Source organism: Ursus americanus, chromosome 36, assembly GCF_024610735.1.
Source record: "Ursus americanus isolate L20-20 chromosome 36, mUrsAme1.1.p, whole genome shotgun sequence".
NCBI lineage: Eukaryota > Metazoa > Chordata > Mammalia > Carnivora > Ursidae > Ursus > Ursus americanus.
The window spans coordinates 9,151,890-9,168,363 of NC_142162.1; the positions used below are offsets into that span (position 1 = coordinate 9,151,890).

Here is a 16,474-nt window from a genome sequence, read left to right on the forward strand (position 1 = left end):
ATGATTTATCTCTACCATAGCTGCATTTTCCACGAAATATTCTGAATCCCCAGTGCAGTTTCTTTCTGCACTTGAATCTACATGGTAGGCTGTATAGGATGGGAAGCATGGGGGGTAAAGTAGCACTGGGGAAGGTGCCAGAGAGAACAGGAAAGGCCAAGACTTGTAAGATAAAACTGAGACCTATCAGTAGCCAAAGAGCTGGGGAGTAGAGCTGCCTGCATTGCACCAGACTCAGAAACTATGCCTTGTTGTGAACAGTATGCTCCTGTTTCAGAATTTCTGGGGTTGCTTTCTAAAAATGCAGATTGCTGTGGTCCCAATAGTTTATTTTTGCTTTTGTTTCCCTTGCCTCGGGAAACATATCTAGAAAAATGTTGCTATGGCTGCTGTCAAAGAAATTACTGGCTGTGTTCTCTTTCTTTAAATGGAGTTTTATGGTTTTAGGTCTCACATTTAGGTCTTAATCCATTTTGGGTTTATTTCTGTGTATGGTGTAAGAAAGTGGTCTAGTTTCATTCTTTTGCATGTTGCTGTCCAGTTTTCCCAGCACCATTTATTGAAGAGACTATCTTTTCTTCATTTTATATTCTTGTCTCCTTTGTCATAGATTAATTGACCATATAAGTGTGGAGAAAAATGAACCCTCGTGTTCTGTTGGTATAGCCACTGTGGAAAACAGTATGGAGGTTCCTCAAAAAATTAAAATTGAAATGCCATATGATCCAGTCATATGTAAATACCCAGTAGTGGATGGGTATTTACATAAATACAAAAATGCTATTTAGAAAAAAAAAAAAAAAAATATATATATATATATATATATATATATATATATATATATCCCTCTGTTTATTATAGCATTAATTATAGTAGCCAAGACATGGAAGGAAACGAAGTGTCCATCTATAGATGAATGGATAAAGAAGAGGTGGTGTATATGGTAAAGAAGAGGTGGTAATCTGTGTCTAATATAATTGTGTTTTGTTTTTTACTTTGAAGCCATATACATATGGCTCGTCCATAAAAAGGATGAGATCTTGCCATTTGTGTTGACATGGGTAGACCTAGAGAGTATTAGCTAAGTGAAATAAGTTAGACGAAGACCATGCCATATGATTTTGATTATATGTGGATTCTAAAAAACAAAATAAATGAATAAACAGAAAAGCAAAATCAGACCCATAAATACTCAGAACAAACTGATGATTGCCAGAGGGGAGGAGGATGGATGGTTGGGCACAGGCGAAGGGGAGTGCGGGATACAGGCTTGCAGTCATGGAATGAATAAGTCAGGAATAAAAGGTACAGCGTAGGGAATATAATCAATGGTGTTGTAATGGCATTGTCTGGTGACAGATGGGAGCTCTATTGTGGTGAGCATAGCATAACGTGCAGAGTTGTTGAATCACTATAATGTACACCTGAAACTAATGTAACATTGTGTGTCAACTATACACAAGAAACAGGAAAAGAAAAAAAAAAGGGAAAAAGAATCTAAATAAGAAGTTTAAAAAAATAATAAAAGCAGATTGGGGGTCTCATCCAGAACCACTGAATCCCGGTCCAAAGATGCATTTTATGCATATTCTCCACATGATTCTCATGCACTTTAAAGTTTGAGAACCTTTCAAATATCAGCATGTTTAAGAATCATCAGGAAACTTAAACTTACAAGGAAACGATGCATTGCTGGATCCCATCCTAACGATTCTGAGGCACTGTGCCCGGGTATCTGCATTTTCAGCTAGCGTCTTGGGGCTTTGAGGCAGGTGGTTCACATATTGGATTTAGGGAAACAATGTTACAGGTTCTTTGAATAACGTTAAAAATTGGCAGGGAAAAAAAAAAGCGCGTGACCTGACTGGTTAGATAGTTACTAAGCACAGCATCAGAATGGCATCCAATTCCTTGTTTGCTTGTTTGATATTCTAGTCCTGGTGAATTCAATATTTAAATAAACACAATATGAAAACTTTGTGAGAGCATCTGGTCCCTTCTTATTCCCGTTCCATCCTTACTGTTTATCATGTAGGTTGTGAACATGCAAAGGAGTGACTTTTATGAGCTCACTTCTTGAATGTGAGAAGCGACTTCACCCAATTGAGCCTCCCAGAAGTCTCACCGGCTGCTGCTTAGGCTAATGCCTGAATTAGACGTGGTGTCAAACACCTGCCTTCCATCTGGCTCTGCCTATAAGACTGGGAAACAGAGTAAGTGGGAAGGTGCTAGGCTCCCAGAGATTTCAATAAATAACGAAGAGGAAGGAAAAAGAAGAAAGAAAAAAGAAAGTTGAGTTCTCTACTGTCTCTGGAGGGAACTTGCATGAGTGAGTATACCAGTGCTTAGATATAAGTGGACCTTGACTGTCATTTGTTTGAAGGAAGGCTTGATGGTGATGGAGATTCAGGGCAACTCGCATTCCAGGATTCTCACAGGGAAATCTTTGGATTTAAAGAAGTGTAACAAAGTGGTAATTCAGACTGTGGACAGAAATGTGACCCAGGGGGTAGGCCTCTTCTGCACTCCTTAACACACATGCAAGTTCATACACATTTTAGTTGTTCTGTTATTCTCTAGAAGACAGGAAAGCAGGCCAGGCAGAGTAGGTACAAAGTGGAACCAGCTTTTTCAGCTTAGGACAATAGGAGGTGGGACTATGTAAACTTTTTGGCTACTTTCACTGATTTTGTTTGAGAAATTTTATTTTTAAATTATTTGTTAGCTACTTCCACTGATTTTGTTTGAGAAATAGTTTTGTTCTGTTTTAGTTTTTATTTTGATTACCATTTCCTTTTTGGCCCTTCCTAAAGTTTTAGTAACTTAAAACACAGTCATCTCTCTTAGACGGAAGAGAAAGAACGGCAGTGTTTCCGTAAAATACTGTTTAGTTTTACATGTTCTAGCAGAGTAAGACCTTCGAGGGGCTTAGCCAATCTGATAGCAGTAGGGTCAAAGGAAGAGAACCCAGAAGGGGAAGTGAGACTAGGAGAAAAAGTTGCGGATGCTTTTTATAAGAAATGCTCCCTCTGCCTCCAGCAAGAGGCTCCTGCCAGAATTTTATTTGCTGAAAACTTGGATGGCTTTTAAATTCTGTTTTAATAAGGTTGACTGATTGTCTACTTTCAATCCCAATTCATTGTTTTTACGCTTGTTTTTTGTTTGTTTTTGCTTTAGAAAGCCACTCCATTGCCCAAGCAGTAGGGACTCAAATCCCTGGTGTATCGAGGCCCTGTTGGTGCTCCCCGCCCTCCTTGGCCGCCAGGCTGCAGCTGCAGGAGGGAGCCCGTACTTGGCCTCAGGCCCAGTTGCTTTCCTTCTGTTGTCAACCAATGTTTACTTCTCTCCTAAAATGATTTTCTTTACTTACCCTGTTGTCTCAAGTCGCCCTAATTAACAGTCTTTTTGGGTAAGGCTAAGGTGAAAATAGTCTCTCAACCTTCAACCTTTCATAGCTTGTAAATGATCTCTCTCCCTCAGAGGAGCATTGGTCTGTGACATTGATATTTTTGTCCCTGTCTAGTGAATCTTTTCTGTGTCGGTTCCCTGCTGTGACAGCCAAGTCAATGCCGAGCATAGGGACTGTCCCAGTCCTCGCAGCTGATATTACAGGCTGTCTGGGGCTTCTGGAGACGGCACACTCCCATTGCCTGGTGACGGCTGAACCCACAGGGACTCAAAACTGGCTGTTTTCCAGACCAAAGACTAGTAGTAAAGTAAGGATCGTCAGCCAGATGCTTCTTCCTGCAAGCGCCTGTCATCGGAGAGCCTCTAGCCTACATACCATGGAATTTATCTGGTAGTATAAATTATGTGCTTGTGAATTCGGGGCATTATGTAATGCTTTAGCGAACTTTTTAGGAAGATGGGGACACTAGGGACTTTTCTACAGTCACAGTGTATGTGCTTCCCTGACTCTGCAGGAGGGAGAAGTGAAAAATGGGATGTCTTTTCTTCTTCAAACTTAGTTTGTTTCTTATCATATGTGGAGGTATAAGCAGCTCTATAATTCATGTGAATTTAATAATATAGAATTGAAGCAGGCATTTTCTAACTCGACATTTTCCCCCTGAAGTTTTGCAATTCTCTCATTTTCATGGTAGCATAGTGTAATGGTTAAACTTGTGGTCTCTGGGTTCAGTTCCTGACTTGGACACTCACTGGCTCTGGAAACTTGCATAGGTTATGTAAGCTTTATGGTATCTCAATTTCTTTTGTTAAAAAGTGGGGGTTAGTAATAATGCCTGATCTGCAGAGCTGTGAGGATAAAATGGGGTAGACTGGTTGGCGCTCAGAGACCTGTCTGGCACATCACAAACACACTAGCATGCCTATCAGAAGAGCCTGTTTTCCTAGGAGACGGTGCATGCCTCAGTGAATCAGTGCTCCTAGGCTACAGCCTCCCAGGTTGGATAACGCATTAACTCCCTGCTTGGAATCAGAGAGGGATTCTCAAAGGATGGATCCTTATAAATGCTTGGGTGCTGATTTCTAAACAAAATGTAAATGAGCTCATCTATATTCCAGGCCGGCCCGTGTCCATCTCCAACACCATCATGTGATTGGAGACACACTGTAATATTTCAAGAAGCTGACACGATCTTCTGTTGAAACAGTGTTAATTTCAGATTCTAGTCAAGTACTCAATAATTATAAATCCCAGAGTTCCAAGAGTAAGACTAGATGTCTGTGGGTACTCAGTCTTTATTGAAAGGCATAACCCAGTTGTCCTTTATACTGGAAAAAGTGCCACATATAACATGATACAGTATTCTCAAGTATCTAAAGTTTTGGTGAAAAATAGTCTACAGCTAGCCTCTGAGTACTACTATGTGTATACTTTTAAATGATTATCTTGTTACAAATAATATTGCAAAAAATAAAATTATTCATTATAATCTTACCACCTTTATCTTATTATATGGTTATATGATTATATGACACTCCCATATCACATAGCTTTTCTTTTCCATGTTCTTTTTTTAATCTTCATACATACACATATGCTTTGTGTATTAGAATATAATGTATAATTTTGTATTTCATTCCTACTCATTTAGCCCTGTTGAACATTTTTTTCTTTTATAACAAAATCCTTATAAATATTCATTTTAATGGATAGATAGCATTCTGCTGGATAAGTGTATTGTGTTTTACCATTACCTTCTTTTGGGATACTAAGGTTATTTTTGTATTATTGTTAACATAACCCTACAGCATATTACTTTGTGCATAACCTCCTTCCTTTTTTTCTCTGGCATTTTTTTCCCTAGCCATCAATTTACAAAGCAATAACGTATGCATTGTTATTAGTTAGATTGTCTTATTCTTATAAACTATTAGCTTCTTCATGTATAAGGCCCTTTCAGAATAGACCCCAGACATTGGGTTGAAGAAGGGTAGGAAGCATGGAGACTTGTTTTTCAAAAAAAAAAAAAAAAAAAGAGCGAGAAAGAAAAAAAGAAAGTATTTTACCTGTTCCAGGCGCTCCGTTAGGCCCTGAGGATATTATGAGCAAAAAGACATGGTCTTTGTCCTCTTACAGATTGAATCTACTGAGGGAGTCATCTTTAATTAAAATATTGCATAAATAAATAACAAATCACACTGCTAACAATAGTTGCAACAATAAAATGTGTATATGCTGTGAGGGTTTTATTATGGCAAGGACTGAGGTTAATTTTCTGAAGGAGTAATATTTGAGCTTTGTTGTGAAAGATGAAAAGAAATTAAATTAGGGGGCCAGGGTGTTTTCTGGGTAGTGGGTAGAGCATTTGAACCAGCCCTGTGGCAGGAAGGAAAAGGATCACTGGAGATAGGAAATGCTATGCCAGGCTAGCTGGAGCACAGATACTGAGGTGTCCTTTGTTTTCTGGGACAAGAAGCTGCATTGCTCTAGAATATTTATTCTGAGTGAGAATGGGGGAATGGATTGATTGCTTTTATTACTTTTCTTTCCTGCAAACTTCTCATTGCTGCTGTAAAAACTGGTTCTAATATTGGTAAAAGCCTTCAAAATTGCTTGGTGGTCTCTATATGCTTATTAAAAATAATATCCCATTTATAATCTATAAGAAAAAGTTGTCCTATTATTTATATAGCTCCTTTTAAGAAAGGAAATTTACATCTGCGACTTTATGTTAATAAAAAGCATTTCATTTCAAGTTGACTTCTGAGCCAAGCAAAGCAAATATAAATATTCTGGTTGACATTAAAGTTAGACAAATCTCTGTAGAGATTATATATTGCATATGAAAGGAAGTCAGATTGCTTAAATATCTATTTATTGTTCTCATAGCTCTCCAATCTAATAACTTCTTCAGTGGTGTATCAACTTTCTAAATGTCAGGACAAATTATGGCTATTTATGGCTTAATCTTTCTCTGGGCTATAAAAGACTCAAAATGCCGGCACCTTCACTCTGGCATGTAAGCAGTGATGGGTGGAATTTGTAGTGCTTTGAGTCCATACACATAGATAGATATTGCATATTGGTGTGCTATGGCCACCTTCTATCTTCACGGCACTTTGCATTTTCTAAAGCATTTTAATATCTCTTACTGTATTAAAAATCCAGTTTTAGAACAAGAATGGACTTTAAGATTTAGTCTTAAGGTGTTTTTAACAGAAAAAGCAATGGGCTCAGAGAACTGTGTTCAAATTGAAGCTCTGTAATCTACTAGATAACTGGCTTTGGGCAAGTCACGTCAACTCTGTAACACCATCTCCTCATTTCTACACTGGGCTTCACTAGTACCAAATGTGCAAGACTGGCTCGAGTGATAATTGAGGTCATAAATGAGAAAGGTTCCCAGGAGATGTTTAACCTGTATGAACACTTTCAGCAATACAACACATGGTCACACACAAACTAATGTAGGCAAACACATAAGTATACGATTCCCAGCCAAGTACTACTGGCTCAGTTTTAGGGGTGATGAAATGAAATCAGACAGGGACAAGCCAGTTATTCAAGGTGACTTATCAAGAATGAATCACAAAAAATGCAGCCCTCCTGACTCCTGGTCTATCCTATTTACCTCCCTTCTCCTTCACCTTTGGAATTCTTTCCCTGACCCATGTTCTCTTCTTTGGGGATTTATTCCTTTTCATATTAGGCAGAAAATAAATAGCAACATCGATGGGTTTTATTAACATGACCCTCTGACCTCAAACTACCACTGTTATGTCTTACAAAGGACATCTCTGATCATAAACTAATGATAGAGAATGCAATATTGCAGGAAGAAATTAAGCTGGACATTGCAGTGACTAGCTATATGATTTTTAAATACGACACTTAACCTTTCTATGCCTTATCAAAAAAATTGATATTGGACTGGGATATAGCTATGAACTTTTCTGCCCTTAATATTTTGAGAGTCTGTGCATAGAAGTAATAATTAAAGTGCCCATTACTTACTAGGGCAGTTACCAGCAGTGAAATGCTGGAGGTGCATTTCTGTAGTTAGTATTTCCTAAGCCATTCTATATATTGTTCTAGAGGTTTCTTCTATTAAAATATTTCAACACTAGGTTAGTAGGGACTTCCCATGAGAGTTGATGTATTCGTTTTGTATTTATATGTTTGTGAACCGCAGCGCAAACTATTACTACTGAGCTACTAGTAAACTACTACTTAATGTACAAGAACCAGATCAAATGACATGATTTTTGTGATGCCTTTCCATTCGCCCAAGTGGAAACAATCACACTCAAAGCACACAGTTATACCACCCACCAGGAAGCAGTGTGGTTATTTGTTTGTATGTCTGTCTCCTCTGTGAGACTGATGTATTTTCAGAATCTGGTCTAGAGCCTGGCACATAATAGATGCTCAATAATTATTTACCAGATGATAGAAGACTCTGGAAGAATTTAGTAAGTCTCCATGTGTCTGTCATTGAGTGTACCAAACAGAACAAATTTCAGGTTATTCTAGGATTCTCTTCATTGTATATTTGATTCTACGTGGTGTTTATGGTAAAAACAATAAGGAAGAGGGTTGTGACCCTCAAGTAACCAACAGCCCTGAGGACTTGCAGAAACTGCCCCTGTGACCCTTGACTGATACTCAGAAGTGCAACCCTGTGTGTCACATCTTCCTTCAGTATCAGCTGTCCTTATAGAACTCACATTGTTTATTTGTCTTCTGGTGAAAACTATTAAAAGGTGGAGCTGCAGAGGATAGGATGTGGTTGGAAAGAGATGAGCACACAGAAAGCCTGGGGCATACTGAAGGAGAGTGTGGTTCTTCCTTGGACTGGAAATATCACCCTGAAAGGCTGCTCTTGGTTTGTGAGTGCTCCACAGCTGCCTCTCAGAACACTCCAGCCACAGCTACCAGATTCGTAGAACTAGCTCTAGCGTTAATTTACAGCAGACTGGTAACCAGTTGTGGTTTGGATGCTGAACGGATTATTCCAGGTAACAGCAGAGTTTATTCGGGAGAGGTAGCATGGCGTAATTCAGTGCCAATAGACTGGATTTGTTTCCAGTTCTGCCATTTACCAGCTGGATGACCTTGCAGGAGCCATGTCATCTGTGTGTCATCAGCTTCTCATCTGTCAAAGGGATTAATGATCCTTTTCCTTCTCTTTCATAGAATTGTTGTGAGACTCAATTTAGAAAATAAATAAAGTGTTTGGAAAATGTAAGATGTTATTTTTTTACCTCTTTAGTTTATATCTTACTTTCATGAATTAAGAAAATAATGACAGACGGCACTATATTATTAGCTTGGGGCTAGGGGTAAATTTTAGCTTGGGATAGTTTGGGCAATCACACTGGTTTATGGTCTTGTGCAAATTTAGAAGCCTTGGTGTGCCATGCATACAGGCTTTTAGTCAGAAAATTAAAAAGCAAAAGATCTCCTTTCCTAATCCCAAAGAAAGCTTTTGTTTCTTTTGACTAAATCATAAGCATTTAAACACTGAATCATCTGAGTATACCACAATCTAAATATGATGTCTTTAAGCACAAATAAATGAACTCTGTTGATTTCAAAAATTAATGTTTCCCCTTGAAGGTGGAATGTTTATAAACAGTGTTGACGGTATATGGCTATATGTGTTTGCGAGCCTGCTTATAACTAAGAATCCCAAGGTGAGATGGGAATTAGCTATCAGGAGAAAATTGTGCTTTCACAGCTGTTCTAGGCCAAATATTGAATCAGAGTATTGTTTCAGTCAGTGCTTTTTATAAAGAGAAAGTAGCACTTCGTTTCATGGAGAACGTCCCAGAACAAAGAGAATTTGTTTGCATTATTCTGCTTTCTCAATGGAGGGAATATATGTCACTCAGTGATTTGACTGGATATTCATGGACTTTTATAGCAATTACATTAGATTCCTATTTCAGATAGTCTCTCAAAGGGTAGAATTCTTTTTTCTAAAAAAATAATATAAACCACATCATATTATAGCTTTAAATTTTTTGTAACATAAAAACACTGTAAATTTATGAAGAGGAGACAAAAACAAGATACGTTTGTTTGGGGCCTGTCAAGATTTCAAACCCCAAAGGGTCTGTGTGTGGCAAGACAGCCCCTTCTTCCCAAGGGAGAGGCTTGCTTTCTCTGTGCAATTAGCATTTGCCACACACCTGAAATTGGAAGGACTTTTGAGGTGAGGAAAAAAGTCGTGTTAGAGCTTTAGTATAAAGCTCCTTAGTCAAGCAAGACAGAAGGGTTTTTGCATTTCAAATTCTGGCTTTTCTTAAACTCCTTGGAAAGGTAGGCTAGCCCTTTTGTTTAGATTTTAAACCCACAGCTCTCCTGCTAAAATTGCAGGCCCTGGGTGTCTGGCTGCCTCATTTAATTTGTAGTGTCAGGAGAAACAATCCCCAGTGAAAATGTAAACACCAGACTATTATTTACCAGTGACACTGGCTCTGAGCCTAATCTTCAGGTGTCTCCAAAGCTATTTTTTAAAGAAAGATCTTCCTTGTTTAGATCTGATGAAAAATTTCCACGCCTGACCAGATGCTTTGTTTTTGTGACCATTCCTGCCTGGGTCTGTAATATATGAAATGACATTGCAGACCAGGCTTCCTTACCTGGCTTCAAGGACTTGGTGCCCTTGGAGAAGAACCATGGATTTTGGTATCATCCTCATGTGAACACAAAGTATTTTAAATGAAACCCATCTGGGAATTTACAGGACATATTTGTGAGAAGTGAATGCATTTGACCAGGAACAATACTATTCTTGTTGATGAAAACAAAATAGTTGTCTCTTTTTGGTGGGAGTGTATGGCTCTCACATTAAAGCAAGGTATTTTGTGAAGGAAGTAGAGGGGATGGTATCATTAATTTCCCAGTGTAACTAGTACAAAATGATCGTCTAAAAGGTAGAGTCTGATTATAAGAGGTAGGGGGGAAACATAAGATTTGGAATTGCAATTCCTGGATGAATAATGGCTGCACGATTCCAGGGAACTCACATAACTTTCAGGGACCTCAGTTTTATCAGCATATCAGCAGTAAAGTAGGGATATAAATACACACACACACACACACGCACACATATATGTGCATATATTTTGTATTTTATTCTGTGAATCAAAATAAAATGATATAATGTGTTTCAAAGCGTTCCATGAATATTAGAGTGGTAAGATATTACTACTACTACTACTATTAATACTGTTTAAACCCAAAACTCAGTTGAGTAAATTTGAAGATCTAATTGGCATTATTAAAGGGTTGGGCAGCATCCCATCTAGCAAGTAGAGGGGAACTCCCAGGAATTGTACAAAATGGGAGGTTTTTTTAGGAAGGAGGCTGGGGCAAGAACTTTATTAGCAAAAGAAAAGGCTGCTTTCCCTTAGGGGAAGGGAAAGGGTCTTATCCTACAGATTACCTCATTTTTCTTTGGGGGATGGAGACGGCCTGTATTGCAGATTACTTCACTGGCCCTGTTAAAACTACATTTCTGGGGGAGGTTGAAACCCCAGTTAGATTACCTATTAAGCCTGTTTGGGAACTCTGCCTAAGTGGCTTTGTTTTGGCCCTGTGGCTTTCAACTCCTCCTCCCCCCCCTTTTTTTTTCCCTAGTCTAGATCAACCAAACTGACTCCACAGAGTCACTCTTACACATAGTAGATGCTCACTAAACTCAATCATGTGGATGACACTCTATTGGGAATGTATTCTCAGAAGCAATGAGTCTAGGTCTAGGTTATCAACACACTGTGGGCGGGAGCCATCTATTCTTCCTCTGTCTTAGACCTTATATATTTTTATGAGCTTTGCACAAAGTAGGGATGCTACATTCTTTTTTTTTTTTTTTACATTTTTCTGTATTTCATTTTTATTTTTTGTTGAGTTGTAATTAACATACAATGTTATATGAATTTCAGGTATACAACACATTGATTCAGCAATTCTATACATTACTCAGTGTTCACCACGATAAGTATAGTCATCTGTCACCATTCGTTATTAGAATATTATTGATTATATTCCCTGTGGTGCACTTTTCATCTCTGACTTATTTATTTCATGACTGGAACTTTGTATCACTCAATACCCTTTATCTGTTTCACCCATCGACCCCACCTTTGGCAACCATCAATTTGTTCTTTGTATTCAAGAGTTTGTTTCTTTGTTTTGTTTTGTTTCGTTCTGTTTCGTTTAGATTTCACATATAAGTGAAGTCACATGGTATCTGTCTTTCTTTATCTGACTTATTTTACTTTGTATAATACCCTCCAGGTCCATCTATGTTGTTGGAAATGGCAGATCTCATTCTTTTTTATGGCTGAGTAATATTCCATGAAATATACATCCGTATCTTCTTTATTCATTTATCTATCAGTGGACATATAGGTTGTTTCCATATCTTGGCTATTGTAAATAATACAGCAGGAAACATAGGGGTGCATGTATCTTTTCAAATTAGGGTTTTGATTTTATTTGGGTAAATACCCAGTAGTAGAATAACTAGATTATATGGTATTTCTGCTTTTAATTTTTTTAGTAATTTCCATACTGTTTTCTATGGTGGTTGCACCAATTTACATTCCCACCAACAGTGCACCAGAGTTCCTTTTGTCCACATCCTCAACAACACTTATTATTTCTTATCTTTTTTATTTTAGTCATTGTGACAGGTTTTAAGGTGATACCTCATTGTGGTTTTGATCTGCATTTTCCTGATGATTAGTGATGTTGAGCCTCTTTTTATATGTTGTTAGCCATCTGTATGTCTTCTTTGGAAAAATATCTATTCCGGTCCTTGCCTATTTTTAATCAGATTGTTTTTGTTTTGTTTTGTTTGGTTTGGTGTTGAGTTGTGTAAGTTCTTTATATGTTTTAGATATTATCCTCTTATCAGATATATTATTTGCAAATATCTTCTGTTTAGTAGGTTGTCTTTTTGTTTTGATGATGGCTTACTTTACCGTGCAAAAGATTTTCTTTTTGGTGTAGTCCCAATAGCTTATTTTTGCCTTTGTTTCCCTTGCCTGAGGAGACATACCTAAGACATTGCTAAGGGATTACTGCCTTCGTTTTCTTTGAGGAATTTGATGGTTTCAGGTCTCACATTTAGGTCTTTAATCCATTTTGAGTTTACTTTTGTGTGAGGTATAGGAAAGTGGTCCAGTTTCATTCTTTTGCATGTAGCTGTCCAGTTTTCCCAGCAGTGTGGCTTGCTTTTTAACAATACTATTGGAAGAGGACGGGGAGAGCCTAAGAAAATAAATATAAACATTTATTTTATCCTCTGTTCTATAATAGATATTGTGCTATTCATTACAGATATAAGAACACATGATACAGTCTTTGACCTGAAAGTACATGACTGATAGGGGAAGTAGGTTTGTCAAAAATATAATCACAAGGCAGTGTGGTAAGTGAAATAGTAGAGACAGCTACTGGATCTCAGAATAGAATTAAAGGAAGTGAGTAGTTTGGCTTGACTGAGTTTGGAAGATCTTCCAAAGGAAAAAGACATCCAATCTTTTGATGCTTCAAGGGTTGGTAGGAGTTTCCTCTTCCGCCATGGAGAAGAGGGCATTCCAGAAAGAAGGGCATGAAGGAATGAAATAAGTAAGCAGGTGGCACATATGGAAGGTCACTTTCCCAGAATAAGACTTTTCTCTAGGATAAGGTTTTAAGCAGATAAGCGGCATCCATTTATTTAACAAATATTTATATTGCACTGTTCCAAAAGCTTTATAAATGTTCATTCATTTCATCTTCATAACAATCAGGTGAAGTAGATGCTCTTACTTCCATTTAACTTCTGGGGAAAGTGAGGCATAAACAGGTTACGTAACATTCCCAAGATGACACAGCTAGTACATGATGGAACCAAGATTCTACCCACCTTCTAGAGTCTACCTTCTTGATGACTCCACTGTGCTACCACTCAGGATTAGTTATATGTTTTAGAAAGATTACCCTGGCTACTGGGCAGGGAATGGATTGGAAAGGAGGCAGGGCTATAGGTAGGGAGACCAGTTGGGTACAGGTGCAAAGTCCAGGCAAGAAATTGTGTACTAGTGAAGTAAGAGGGAGGAAATGGATAGGTTCAAAGGGTGTGTTTAGAGGTAGACTTGATAGTAATTAATCTGGGTTGACTGTGAAGTATAAAGAAGTTAAGGATCTCAAGTTTGGGGGTAGGTGGTAATTAAATTAACAAGACAGAAAGTACTGGATTAAGAATGGGAGGAAAAGAGTAATTGTTCCTATTAATTTTGAAGCAGCTATGGAATGGGCAGGTGGTCATGTACAGAAGGCAGGTGGTTATATAGAGCTAGAATTCAAGCGAAAGTTCCAAGTCCGAAATTTAGATTTGGAAGTCATCTTTGGAAACGAGGTTTGTATGTGATTGCCCAAGGAAATTATAAACAGATCCCTCCTGATCTGATAAGGCTTGGAGATGTAGATATTTAAGTTTGCCCTTTTTGGCATGAAGTGAGAAGAGCAGAGGGTTTGGAATAGAACTCTAGGGAGAGCCAGCCATCGTTATCTCTTCAAGAATGATTGAATGAGCCAAATCAAAGTGTATTCTTCCAGCTATTTCTTGAAATAGGCATTTATAACTGCTTAACTAGAGTTTGACAACTATAGAAATAATAATTTATAAAACAGGGATAAAACATGTCTACATGTTGAGCATTTCAGCACAGAGATAGAGTATCTGACTATTCAAAATGACTCTGTTTAGATTCCTTTGGGAAGGCACTTGATTATACCTGCTTTTAGCTTTGTTGGGAGAAAGTGTCACTGTAGACTCTTGCAGTTGGGATTTATAATGTAGGGCGGTTTATGGTGAATAGCTTTCCAGAGGCTGGCTAGGAAACATTCCCAGAGGCACTGCTGCTTTCACAGAGTACTAGGAGGTCTAATTTACTATTTTACCCATTGTATAAGTAATCTTAATGTACAAAAGATAAAATTTATGGCCGTGGAAGTGTGAATTTCAGGAATGGCCATGCCTTTCATTTTCTCTTTGGGAAAACTTTGTATTGACATTCAGCCTAAAGAAAGGGGTGAAGGTCACATCATGGCAGGAGCCATTGAAGAGAAGTATCATACCTAGTGTTCACTAAGATGTTTTATAGAGAATTTACTTCATTGTGCCATGTTATTTTGAAATGCCACTAAGTAAAAACGATGTTACCAGAGACTTAATGAATGTATCTACCCTAAATAGTTTTAAAGCACTTAGTACTGAAATTTAGAGTGATTACCCAAAAAAAAAAAAAGTTATATTTAGATATGTAGTTAACTATATAAGGATCAGCTTAGACCTAAAGGATATTTTTAGGGGCATGTATTGGGGACAGGCTATGTTAAATTTGGGCTTTGCTCTTGTGCTGACTACTTACATATGAGAAGAATTTTAAGAGTAAAACTTCTGAGCATTTGAATATTTCAAGTTTAGCAAATTTGATTATAAACACTTTAGGGACAGACTGTCTCCATTATGATAAAAGTCGTGTTATTTGGCACTGTACCCACTGGAAAGTTATAGAAACCAGCATTTTCCAAGTATAGCTCTTTATTCTAGAAAATTGTTTCAATACTACACAGTTAAAGGAAACAGTAGAATTTCTATGAGAACAGTATCAAAAAGAAAAAAAAAATGAGATGCTAATGGTGACAAAAGGGAAGGGCTGTGATGTCATTGGTTTTAGTTATCTAATACTATGGATCAAGCCACTTAGAACATATACCTTGGTATATGGGATACCGTATACTCAGGTATCCCAACATTTGGTAAAATTCTCCAGTGAAACCATATGGGTGGGCCTGGAGTGTTTTTCCGGGGATTGGTATAGTTCATTAAAGTCATATTTAAGGGTGCCTGGGTGGCTCAGTTGGTTAAGTGTCTGCCTCCAGCTCAGATTGTGATATCAGGGTCCTGGGATTGAGCCCTGCATGGAGCCCTACTTTGGACTCCCTGCACAGCAGGGGGCCTGCTCCTCCCTCTCCTCCCTACTTGTGCTCTCTCTCACTATCTCTGTCTCTCTCAAAAATAAAATTTAAAAAAATCTTTAAAAGAGTTGTCAGATTTATGGTGAAAATTTGTTCATAGTATACTCTACTTTTTTGATATCTGTACAGTATGATGATGTCCTCTGTTCTCTTCCTAATGTTGGTATTTTGTGTGTTCTCTCTTTTTTAGTTTGTCGGTCTTGCTTGAGGTTTGTCAATTTTACTGATATTCTTAACACACACTTTGTTTCACTGATTTTTCTCTATTTTCCAGTTTTCAGTGTTTTTGATTCCACTCTTCTCTCTACTATTTCCATCTTTCTGCTGGCTTTGGGTTTACTTTTGCTCTTATTCTAGGTTCATGAAGTGAGAGCTTAAATTATTGATTTGAGCCTTCTTTTTGATTGTATGTGTTTAGTGCTTTAAATTCCTTTTTCAACATGACTATAGTGTTTTTTCTCGGTTCAATGTACTTTTTAAATTTCCTTTCAGATTTCTTCTTTGACCCGCTAACTATTTAGAAGCATTGGTTTAGTCTCCAAGTGTTTGGAAATTTTCTTGTTATCTTTCTGTTATTGATTTCTAGCTTTGATTCGTTGTGGATGGAAAATACATAGAAATGATTTCAGTTCTTTTAAATTTTTTGAGGTTTACTCTACTGCTCATAATATAGCCAATTTTGTTATATGTTCTGTGGATGCTTGAAAGAAAATGTGTTTTCTACTGTTGTTGGAGGATTGTTCTACAAATGTCAACTAAGTTCTGTTGGTTGGTACTATTGTTGAATGCTTCTGTATCTTTGCTAATATTTTACCTAGTTGTTCTATCCATTGTTGATAGAAATGCTGATGAAAGTTTTCAACTATAAATGTGAATTTGTCTACTTCTGCTTTGAATTTTATCAGTTGTGTGACATTATGCACATCTGTATTTGGTGTAAGTACATTTAACATCGGTGTATCTTCCTGGTGGATTGACCCTTTTACCTTTATGTGATATCCCTTTTAGTGTCTGAAAATTTTC

At 37.6% G+C, this 16,474-nt stretch overlaps 1 protein-coding gene across 1 annotated transcript in view; it reads left to right on the forward strand.

Annotated features, from left to right (window-relative positions):
* Positions 1-851: 851 nt before the first annotated feature.
* The window catches only part of UNC13C (unc-13 homolog C), a 631,335-nt gene continuing 615,712 nt past the window's right edge, over positions 852-16,474 (forward strand). Inside the window, exon 1 of the mRNA XM_087859197.1 lies at positions 852-2,329. The gene's annotated coding sequence lies outside the window, so the exon portion shown is untranslated. The remainder of the gene's footprint in view (positions 2,330-16,474) is intronic.